Genomic DNA, 11,133 nt, shown 5'->3' with positions numbered 1-11,133 from the left:
CACAGTTATGAATGGGACCAGAATAGGAGGCAGGGGTCAGACCACCGTGATTGGAACACATAGAGAGATGGGGCGTGTATGCCAAAGAGCTTACAATGTGGCTCTAGGAATCTGACTGACCCATGCACACCGTGTGTGTGTGTGTGTGTGTCTGTTTGTGTGTGTGATAGACCTTGCTAGAAGAGTGATATTGATTTCCATTGAGGACAGGCACACCACCCAGCCATGCCACTGTGGATTATACCACGTGAGTTCTCCCTGTCCTGCCTAACACCGACCCCCCACCCATCTCTTGCCTCCCCAACAAAAACTCAGATTCTTACACACATTTTGGGGTTGGTTTGTTTGTTGGGGATGGGGAAAAAGATCAGGTGTTTTGCTTGTTTGTATATTTTTAAACCGTTTAAAGTTGCACTTCAGCCGCATGTCGTACCATCAATACCGCAATCTTATTGTCATCCTTTTAAATTGTAGAACATTGTTTTCTTCCCTTTAACTGTGATTGATGATGAAGGTGGTGATGATGATGATGATGATTTTCCAATCGTGGTAATACTAGACTAGACACAACAGAACATTCTGCAATCAAAACGTTCTCTTCTGTGTCTCTTTCACAAACTTTTGAGATGGCAGAGCCGATCTCATAACTCCCTACTCCCTAAATACAGTTTCAAAAGTACTGGAGAGCCAGATGTGTTTCTATTTTTACACACAGAAGAAATCACCATTCTCAAGTGAATCTCCTTTCAGATGGATTTCCTGGAATGCAAGAGAGATAATTCCTTCAGGACCAGTGAGGATACCAGAAGGGTAGAGGAAAGGTGAGGTGGAAAACAGGAACCAATTTACAAGTATCTACATATAATCTCCTTTCTAGGGGGATGGAGGAAAAAGCGAGGGTGAAAGCAGACATTGGACAGTGTAAGTTATAACAAAATACTAAGAATTCTTAAATATTAAAGGTTCATGAGGTAGGGGGAGCGGGGAGGGAGTGGGAAAATGAGGAGCTGATAGCAAGGGCTCAAGCAGAAAGCAAATATTTTGAGAATGATGATGGCAACACTGGTACAGATGTGCTTGACACATCTGATGGATTGAAGGATTTTGATAAGAGTTGTACAAACTTCCAATAATATATATATATTTTTTTAAAGAAGGCTTTCCTTTAGACTTGGATGTTCTCTTATCTTCTGGAGGTCTTCCAGGTGTCCTGTCCTTTTCTGCTCACTTCCCAGGGCTGAAGGACCTTTTAATGTGAGGACTGACTTCCTTGGATTTTGCTAGCCCTGCCACCTTGCTGTATCTGATGAGAGTTTTTTTTTTTCCTTTTCCTTTCCATTTTGATACCCATTGCCATCATTTCCATGATTGAGTTATATGGTTATGTTCCCTGGCGGTTATCCCGAAGCTCGCTTGCGGTAAATGTTAACTGTTAGAAGCAATAATCCTGGGACACTTTTAGGGTTGCACTGCAGAGAAGTCTGTTCTTTGCTCCTAGGTCCAGCATTGTTCTCAGCCTTCATTGTCACCAAATGGGAGCCAAACTGGGTGGGAAATTCAAAATCGCATGTCTAAAAAGCACATGCACACACACAAACAGTGATAGAGTGTAACCTGGGAGGATTATATTGTATCAAAGCAAATCACCTCAGATTTATCCCTAGATTAGTCCCCAGTGCCTTGCCTGTCCTTTACTGTCATTTGGAAAACAATTTTCCTTGGAAACTTTTTGCACATGGCTTCAAAAAAAGTCTCACTTTAGCACAGAGGGAGTTTTAGCCCAGATAAATGTGCGCCAATTCCCCCGCAGTGCTCAAACATTCACACACCCAAGGCCCAGTTTTGAAATAATCGGTGGCTAGAAACACCTCAGCCTGAAGCCTGAAGACATTGGGAATTCCCCCCTAAAGATCCCACTTCGAGGAATTGCATGGGTCCATGATTGGTCATCCTTCCATACTGGTGGTTTGCAATCTAATAAGCTGAGTGTGTTCTGCTGTGCTCTCAGAACCCACTGACTCTTACAGTTCACCCATTCACCCACTGGATTTCACTAAAAGCTCTTTTGTTTGATTGTGGTGTGGCTCTTTCAGCGGGTACAGCTCTTCCCAAGGATCTGTTGTCCGTGTGTCAGTCTGCCTGTGCCTGCCTGTTTGTCTGCCTGTTTGTTGAAGAATTCTCAGTCAATAGTTAGGCCACTCACATGGGAATCAATCGATCAGTGGAGAGAGAGCAATGGGGCAGAATTGCCATCAACTGATAGCGACTGGCAGCAGCAGGTTTCCACTGGAGTGACCGCAGGTGCTGGTAGGAGCAGACAAGCGCTAATGGGTGTGACCACTGTGATCAGAACAAAAAGTGAGGCGGGGTGCATATGGAGATGTGGTTACAAGGTGGCTACAGGAACCACTGACCCACCCAAGGAGTCATGAGAACACGCATGACCACCCTGTGTGTGTTTGTGTGCATGTGATAGATTTTCCTTGAGGAGTGATGATCGATTTCCATTTAAGGCAGGCACACCACCCAGGGAAGCCACTGCGGACTTTGTCACCTGGATTCTCCCTTCCCTACCTAACACCCAGCCATCACCTATCCACCCTACAAAGCAATCCAATTCTTACACAAACTTTTTGAATTTTTTGTTTGTTGAGGGTGGCGGAGAAAATCAAGTTTTTGTCTTTTTAACTTTTGTTTTGTTTTGCTTTTTTGACCATTTAAACTTTCACTTTAGCTGCTTGTCATATCCTTCATACCGCCATTTATTTTCATCCTTTTTGATTCTAGAATAGTTTCTTCTTTCCTGGAGCTGAGGTCGATGATGATGATGATGAATTTCTAATCGTGGCAATGCTGGACATGACACACAAAAAATTGTGCAATCACAACGCTCTGTCTCTTTGGCAATGTCTTCAGACAGAAGAGCCGATCTCATAACTCCCCACTCCCTATAAACAGTTTTTAAAGTACTTGAGAGTCAGTCATAGTCTATTTTTCTGGACAGAAGAAATCACCATTCTCAGATGAATCTCCTTGCAGATGGTCTGGGAATCCAGGAGAGATGATCCCTTCAGGACCAGTGCTGATGCCCAGAGGGTAGAGGGACGGAGGAATGGAAAGTGGGAGCCTATCTACAAGGACCTACATATAACCTCCTCCCTGGGGGGATGGACTACAGAAAACTTGGGAAGGGTGACATCGGACAATGTAAAATATGACCAAATATTAATAATTTTAAATTTTCAAGGGTTCATTAGGAGAGCTGTGGAGGGAGTGAGGGGAAAGTGAGGACCTGATACTAAGGGATCAAGCAGAAAGCAAATGTTTTGAGAATGGTCATGGCAACACATGTACAAATGTGCTTGGCATAGTGGATGGATGGATAGATGAATGGATTTTGATAAGAGTTGTGTCAGCCTCCAATAAAATGATTTTTTAAAATTTTAGACGGCTTTCCTTTCGACTTGGATGTGCTCTTATCTACCGGAGGTCTTCCAGGTGTCTTGTCCTTTTCTGCTCACTCCCCAGGGCCAACGGACTTTTGTGTGAGGACTGACTTCCTCAGACCTGCCTGCGCAGTCACCTTGCAGAATCTAATCAGCAATTTTTCCTTTTTCTTTTCTTTTCATTTCTTTTCTGAAACACATTGCCATCATGTTCCTGATTGAGTTATTTGATTAAGCTCGCTGGCGGTAATCCCGATGTAGCTCGGGGTAAATGTTAACTGACAAAATCTGTAATCCCGAGGCAAACTTGGAGTTGCACTGCCTAGAAGCATCTTAACTGCTCTCTAGTCCAGTGGTGTTCTCTATCTGCAGTGTCACCACACAGGGGCGGAACTGGGCAGGAAATTAAAAACTGCAAATCTAAAGGACACGCACACACACAAACAGGCGCGCGCACACGCCCACAAACACTTATACAGTGTAACTTGTGGGGATTACATTGTATCAAAGCATAAAACCTCAGACTTCTCCCTAGATAAATCTCCAGTGCCCTGCATGCCCTTTTACTGACATTTTGAAAAATTTTCAAGGAATTTTTTTGTCTATGGCATCAAAAACACTCACTTTAGCAGAGGAGGAGTTTTAGACCAAATATATACGTGCCACATCCCCTGAGGGTGCATATGCAGAAGGGCTTACAAGGTGGCTCCAGGAACCTCTGACTAATCCAAGCAGTCAGGAGAGGAGGCATGACCACCGTGTGTGTGTGTGTGTGTGTGTGTGTGTGTGTGTGTGTGTGTGTGTACGAGGAGTGATGATTGATTTCCAATCATGGCAGGCACAGCACACACGAAAGCCACTGAGGACTATGCCACTGGGTTCTCCCTATTCTAACTAACATCCACCCTCCCACATTGCAATGCAATGCAATTTTTATACAAACTTTTGGTTTGTTTGTTTGTTGTGGGTGGGGGGAAAGATCAGATGGGTTCTTTTTTTTGTTTTGTGTTGCTTTTTTGAAACGTTTAAACTTGCACTTCAGCCTGATGTCATACCATTCATACAGCCATTTATTTTCACCCGTTTTGATTCTAGAATATTTTCTTCTTTCCTGTACCTGTGACCGATGATGATGGTGGTGGTGGTGGTGATGATGATGATGATTTTCTAATCGTGCCAATACTTGACTTGACACACAAAACATGAAATCACAACTTTCTTTTCTGTGTCTCTTTGCCAACCTTTTGATATGGAAGAGCCGAACTCATAAACTCCTATTCCCTATAATCAGTTTTAAAAGTACTCCAGAGCCACATGTGTGTCAATTTTTAAACATAGATGAAATCACCATTCTTGGATGAATCCCCTTTCAGATGGCTTTCCGGGAATCCAGGAGAGATGGTCCCTTCAGGACCAGTGGTGATACCCGGAGAGTGGAAGGAGGGTGGGATGGAAATGGGAACTTATTTACAAGGTTCTACACATAACTCCATCCCTGGGGAGATAGACTACAGAAAAGAGGGGAAAGTGAGACATCAGATAGAGTAAGACATGTAAAAGTACTAATAATTTTAAATTATCAAGGGTTCATGAGGAAGGGGCAGTGGGGAAGGAGGGGGAGAATGAGGACCTGATACCAAGGGCTCAAGCAGAACGCAAAAGTTTTGAGAATGAGGATGGCAACACATATACATATGTGCTTGATACAATGGGTTGGTGAATGGATGGATGGATGGATGGATGGATGGATGGATGGATGGATGGAAGAATAGATGCATGTATGGAATTTGTTAAGGGTTGTGTGAGCCTCCAATAAAAGGATTAAAAAACAGATGGCTTTTTTTGGACTTGGCCATGCTCTTATCCGTAGGCACCTTCCAAAAGTCCTGTCTTTATTGTGCTCACTTCCCTGGGCTCAAGGGTCTTTTGTGTGAGGAGTGACTTCCTGGGACCTTGCTTGCCCTGCCACCTTGCTGAAATTTATCAGCAGTTGTTTTGCATTCCCTTTTCTTTATTGAAATACATAGCCATTGTGTTTGTGATTGTGTTACATTGTTAAACTCCCTGGGGGTAATCCCGAGGGTGCCTCAGGGTAAATGTTAACTGTCAGAAGCAGTAATCCGGACCCACACTAGGGATTACTTAACTGCTCCCCGGTCCAGCGGTTTTCTCTCCGTGCAGTGTTGCTGCACGGAAGCAGAATTGGGTGGGATGTCCAAACACACACACACACACACGGACGCGCACACACACACACACACACACACACACACACTTACATTGATGTGGGTAACCTGTGAGGATTACATTATTTCAAAACAAATCACCAATGACTTGCCCTAGATCAGTCTCCAGGGCTCTTCCTTACCTTTTACTGTTATTTGGCAAAGTTTTTGCCTAGAAACTTTTTGCCCATGGCATCCAAAAATCCTCACTTTAGCACAAACGGAGTTTTAAACCAGATAAATGTGCAGCACATCCCCTGCCGAGTGCACAACCACCCCCCCTACACACACCCCGACCTGTTTTGAAATAATCATTGGCTTGGAACACTTCATCCTGAGGACTGCACACAGTGGGAATTCCCCCAGAATGTTCCCACTTGGAGGAACTGCTCATGTCAAGGATTGATGATCCTTTCCTGCTAGCCGTTTGACGCCTAATAAGCTGAGTGTGTTCTACTGTGCTCTTGTGACCCACTGACTCTTCCAGTTCACCCATTCACCCAATGGCTTTCACTAAAATCTCACTTGATTGATTGCGGTGTGGCTCTTTGGACTGTCTGTGAAACCAACCACGTACAACTCTTCCGAAGGAGGTGTCTGTCTGCATGCATGTTGAAGAATTCTCAGTCACTAGCTAGGCCAGTCAAATGGAAATCAATGGATCGGCGGAGAGACAGCAAAGTCAGAGAATTGCCACCAAACTGATCATGACTGGCGGAGGCAGGTTTCCACTCAAGAGATCACAGTTGCGGGTGGGATCAGAGAAGCGGGCACGGGTCTGACCATTGTAAATGGAACACATAGAGAGATGGGATTCATGCGCAGAAGAGCTTCCAAGGTGTCTCCAGGAAATTCGGACTGACCCAAGCAGTCAGGAGATAATGCATGACCCTCTGTTTGTGTGTGTGTGGATGTGGGTGTGTGGGAGAGAAGAGAGAGAACCAGAGAGAGAGTGACTGCCATCTAGCTGGGCAAAGGCTTAGACCTTTGCCAATCTACCCCCTTATCCAGTCGTCAGAGCCACAGAGGCAAATCCACTGAAAAGTGCATGTTGGTCTTCCACCGTCCACGCAGTGCTCCGAATGGAAGCTCAAATGGAATCCATTCATTCACACGGAGACTCAAGCATAGATCTGGGGTTTTCACAGTCCCCAGAGTGTGTGAAACACAACCTTCAGGACCATGTGTGTGAACCAACTGTCAATGTTCATCTGTTAAGTAGTCTGAGAGGGTGGGGCTTCCCTGGAGGGTACCTTCACTTTCCTGGTTTGGAGGTGCATCCCAGTCACCGTCTACGAAGTCAATGTCGCTCCCCACCGTGTCTCCTCCTCCACCACCACCACACCACCACACCACCACCTCCACACACCATAACAATGCCAGTCTTAAGGCACTTCACAGCACAAGATTGCTACGCTACTACATGAACTCCCAGGGCAACTGCTTGATGACTACATGCCTGAGTGTGGTCAGCTATCAAAAGCATTCAGACCTGCTTCCTGCCCCACCCTAAGTAGGCTCCACACCCTTTCCATCAGGCACATAGATTAAGCCCTGTACAAGAATTCAAAGACAGCTAAGGTCAAGCCAGCTCAGAGACCAAGCTTAGGTTGTCATCTGGACTCTAGTGGTGGGCTTTCCTGTCACACGTGTGCAGCAAGAGATACATGATGTTCTCTGAACTTGAGGCTCTTGAGAGTGAAGGGATGGCCTTTAGCCTGTTAATCAGCTTGCAGCTCGATGACCTCAATTGGTGGGGCCGGGGACATGAAGAAGCTCAGTGGACACCTGACCAAGTCTATGTAGGGTTTTACTCTCTTGGGGGGAGGAAATTACAAATGATCTCCAAGGGGTCCTAAAGGGCTTCTTTGGTCCCTTTGGGTCTTTGCAAATGTATTCCACGGTTTATGAATGGTTTTGGGGGTTTTCAGATTTTGTATGTACTCTATGTATAAATGATCTATGATGTATAAATTATAAACGTATTATACATTAATCATTTACATAGAATCACTTATATAATATATAAATATACATAGATATCTACTCCTTCAGGTGCCTTTTTTAGGGTATCATTGTGTTGCTGTTGTTTCTTACTGATTTCAGTGTGTTTATTATTTTCCTGGTTGTGGGGCATTAAAGGTGGTTTTAAATACGTTTCGTGTTTTCTTTAATTTTTTTTAAGCGTATAAGGTATGATTGGTGCTTTTCAGAGGGTTTTAGTGAGTCTTCCGGGCCTTCGGGGCGTTTTACAAGTCTCTTAGGTACTCCTGATAGAGCTCCTCGCTGATGGGGAATTGCAGTGGTGGCTCCCATTGCAGGCCTGCTTCCTGCTGATTCACCAATGGCTGGGCATTCTGCTGAATTTCCAGGTCGTCGAGGAGTTGGTCCAAGAAGCTGGTGCCTTGTGGAGAGGCTTGGGCAAGCAGTGGAGAGTTTTCCTGCAGCAGTGTGGCCTGCTGGTTGTGCAGGTGTGTCTCCCCAGTCAGCTGCCGCTGGGCACTCACGCTCAGGGCCAGGCCAGGCCCCCATCCCACTGGGGCTGGTGTGTGTGCAGGAGCCGAGCTCTGCCAGAACAGGTTTGGATGCTCCCACAACGAAGTGTCTTTCCACTGCGCGGCGTCCGAAAGAATGTCGTGTTGTTTGGGACCTTGGTTTCCGCAGCTGGAAAGGTCCAAGTAGTGTGTCCTTGTCTCCGGAGGCCTTGCCGCCTGGGTGAACTCCTGTGGTATTTGCCCCTGATGGGGCACCGGGCCCACAGAGGCTTGGCCTCCCATGACGCAAGCTAACGGATTGCTGGCTCCATCACCTCGGCCGCCGCCCTCGAAGCCCAGGGAGGGTGGTCCCTGGGCATCTAGGGGTGTGCTTTGCTCCAGTGGCTGCAGAAGCGGACATGGGAAGACCGGGCTGGAGCTGCATCGCTGGAGCCCGCGGTGATCCAGCCGCACCCTGGTGTGCGGTGGGTGTCGGGCCCTTCTGTTCTGGAACCACGTGTCAATCCGCGCTTCCGGAAGGCCTGTGTGGCGTGCCAGCTCTTGCCTGTCTTTCACGCCAGGGAATGGCTGCTTCTGGAATGCTTGCACCAGGTGGGCTCTTTGATCTTTGCTGATGACAGTCCTCTTGCGTCTGTCTGCCTTCGGCGCTTTGGCTGCAGAAGTGGTGCGAGGCGGCACGGAGCTCAGTCGGCTCCTCCTGAGCTGTCGACTTCTGCGATTTTTGAACCACAGGAAGATTCTGTCCTCGGCCACGTCGAAGGCTCTGGCAAGTTCTTCTCTGGCCGTGAAGCCTGGATACGGGTCTCGAGCAAATGAGGCTTCTAAGATGTCAGATTGAGAAGCGGTCCAGACAGTCCTCTTTCTTCGGTCTTGGGTACGCTGAGAACGGGCAGGAGGGCCTTTAGACGCCATGCTGCGGATGGAGGAGCAGTTCTGGGGGAGAAGAGAGGGCTGTGGGCTCCGACAGGCCAGCGGAACTTGAGCTCTTCGGAGGAGAGTGCCAGCCGCCGCTCTTACATACCTTTCCCTTCGAGCACCTGATTCGATATACAAGATGTGATTGGCGACAGGAATGAGCACAGCCAATAGGGATGAGGCACGTGTTTGCAACTGTCTGGCGAGCGCCATAGAGCATTCACCTCCTCCTCCTTCTGCATAGTTCTGGTTTCTGGTTTCATTTCTCAAAGATATCCCTTTTATTTAAAAATGTATCCCTTTTATTTTTAAATTAAAACTGTTTATGTTTCGAAGTAATATTTAAAAACCCGGGGGACTGCGCCTTTCTGAAGCGCACAACGTGACCGTGTGGGTGTGCGTGCCTGTGTGTGGCGCTGGGTGTGTGCTTGCGCGCACATACGTGCCCGAAAAGGATAGTTGCATCATGCACCGGCAGGGCCTGACCCAGGGACACACTGGCTGAGGTGGTTTACCAAAACACAGCCAAAACCTATGTTCGGATGGACGTGCTGATACTACAAACTGAGAAGCAACAGCGGAATGAGACGACAAGTCCAGCTAGTCAGCAGGACACCCAGGCTGACGAAAGTTCCCAAGGACCCTCCCCAAGTGAGAAATGATTGGAATTGCTCACGAGATGTCAGTTGCCCACGGGCCCTACACTTGCTTGCAAGACGCCCTGATCTTCATTGCAAGGAGCTGAAGCCCCCGTGGTGGTTGGAGTCCACTGAAGGAATGCTACCTATTGTGAGGCAACTTGACGTCCACTGATGCAAAGCTACCTATTTTGAGGCAACTCGTGTCTTGGTTCAGAAAGACCATTGGGAGTTTGATTTATGGGAACTTAGTGGAAAAGAAAACAATAAATGAAAGCCCAGAGGAACAATTTAAGAAGGAACAGAAAGGACAGCCAAAGTCTGTCAAGTCATTTTGGTGTTTGATAATGAAATGCATGAATGCTTTATTGATTTCATAGTTTGAACAATATGCCCTAGTGTGATAAAGTGTGCTCACTTATGGTTAGAAGGTTTGTGTTTTTCACACTTGTGTTTGGGACAGTTTTCCTTTCAAGATGTGCTAATTTTAAACCAGGAATCCTGATGTGCATCTGATGGAGAGTAAAGAAATGTGATTATGTAACTTGTCATGGTCTTGAGAATTTCCTGATGTATGACCTCAAGCCGTAAGATTTAAGCAAAGGAAAAGCATCTATAATTTGAAGCTTTGCATGAATAAAATTGGAAGTGTCACCCGCAACCTTTGAGTCGTGTGGTTTCTGTCTCTCACTCGCCGACGCCGTGACCCACCTTGAGGCATCCGTGGACATTGCTGCAGCTGGACTGCGGCATCAGTCCCATTCTGAGTGTCCTCCAACCCGAGGGGTCCATCTTCCCTCACTGTTTCCCACAATGTTTGCTCCAATGCACGAGGCTCTCAGTATTACACCATAATGTGGTCTAAGCTGAAGCAGATCAGGGCCCTGCACGTGCTTCCCTGAACGTTTCAAGTCAGCAGCAGAAGGTGACATACATTAACCACAAAATCTAAAAACTCTTCTAATCTTTAGTAGGTTCCTTTTGCTCCTCTCACTCTTAACATATTTTGAAGCATATTTACATACATACATTTACTAGAAGTGTGTCCCATTATTTGTTACTCCGAACGTTTCACCACTTGCCCTTAATTTTCACTGTAAACTTTCACGGCCTGTCTGTCACGGGGTCCTCAGTTTTCAAAGCTCCCATGTTGGGCGCCAAAAGTGCGGGTGATTAGTCCAGCTTATCCCCCATCAAGCTGCGTCTGAAATGAGGCGTGCGGGTGAAAGAAAAAAAGATAGAGCCATATACAAAGCATGGGATTGGGAGGACAACAGTCTGATGGACTAAAATATGTTCAGAGCTTGGTTTTTACACTCTTCTTACAAGGGATTGGTTACAAAACAAACATCAGAGAACTTGCTTTAAAAAACATGCCTAACCTCTAATCTATGCAAATGTTACTTAGCGAGTC

The sequence above is a fragment of the Tenrec ecaudatus genome, chromosome 15, assembly GCF_050624435.1.
Source record: "Tenrec ecaudatus isolate mTenEca1 chromosome 15, mTenEca1.hap1, whole genome shotgun sequence".
In the NCBI taxonomy this organism is placed as follows: domain Eukaryota; kingdom Metazoa; phylum Chordata; class Mammalia; order Afrosoricida; family Tenrecidae; genus Tenrec; species Tenrec ecaudatus.
Note: the sequence above shows the minus strand (reverse complement) of the source record.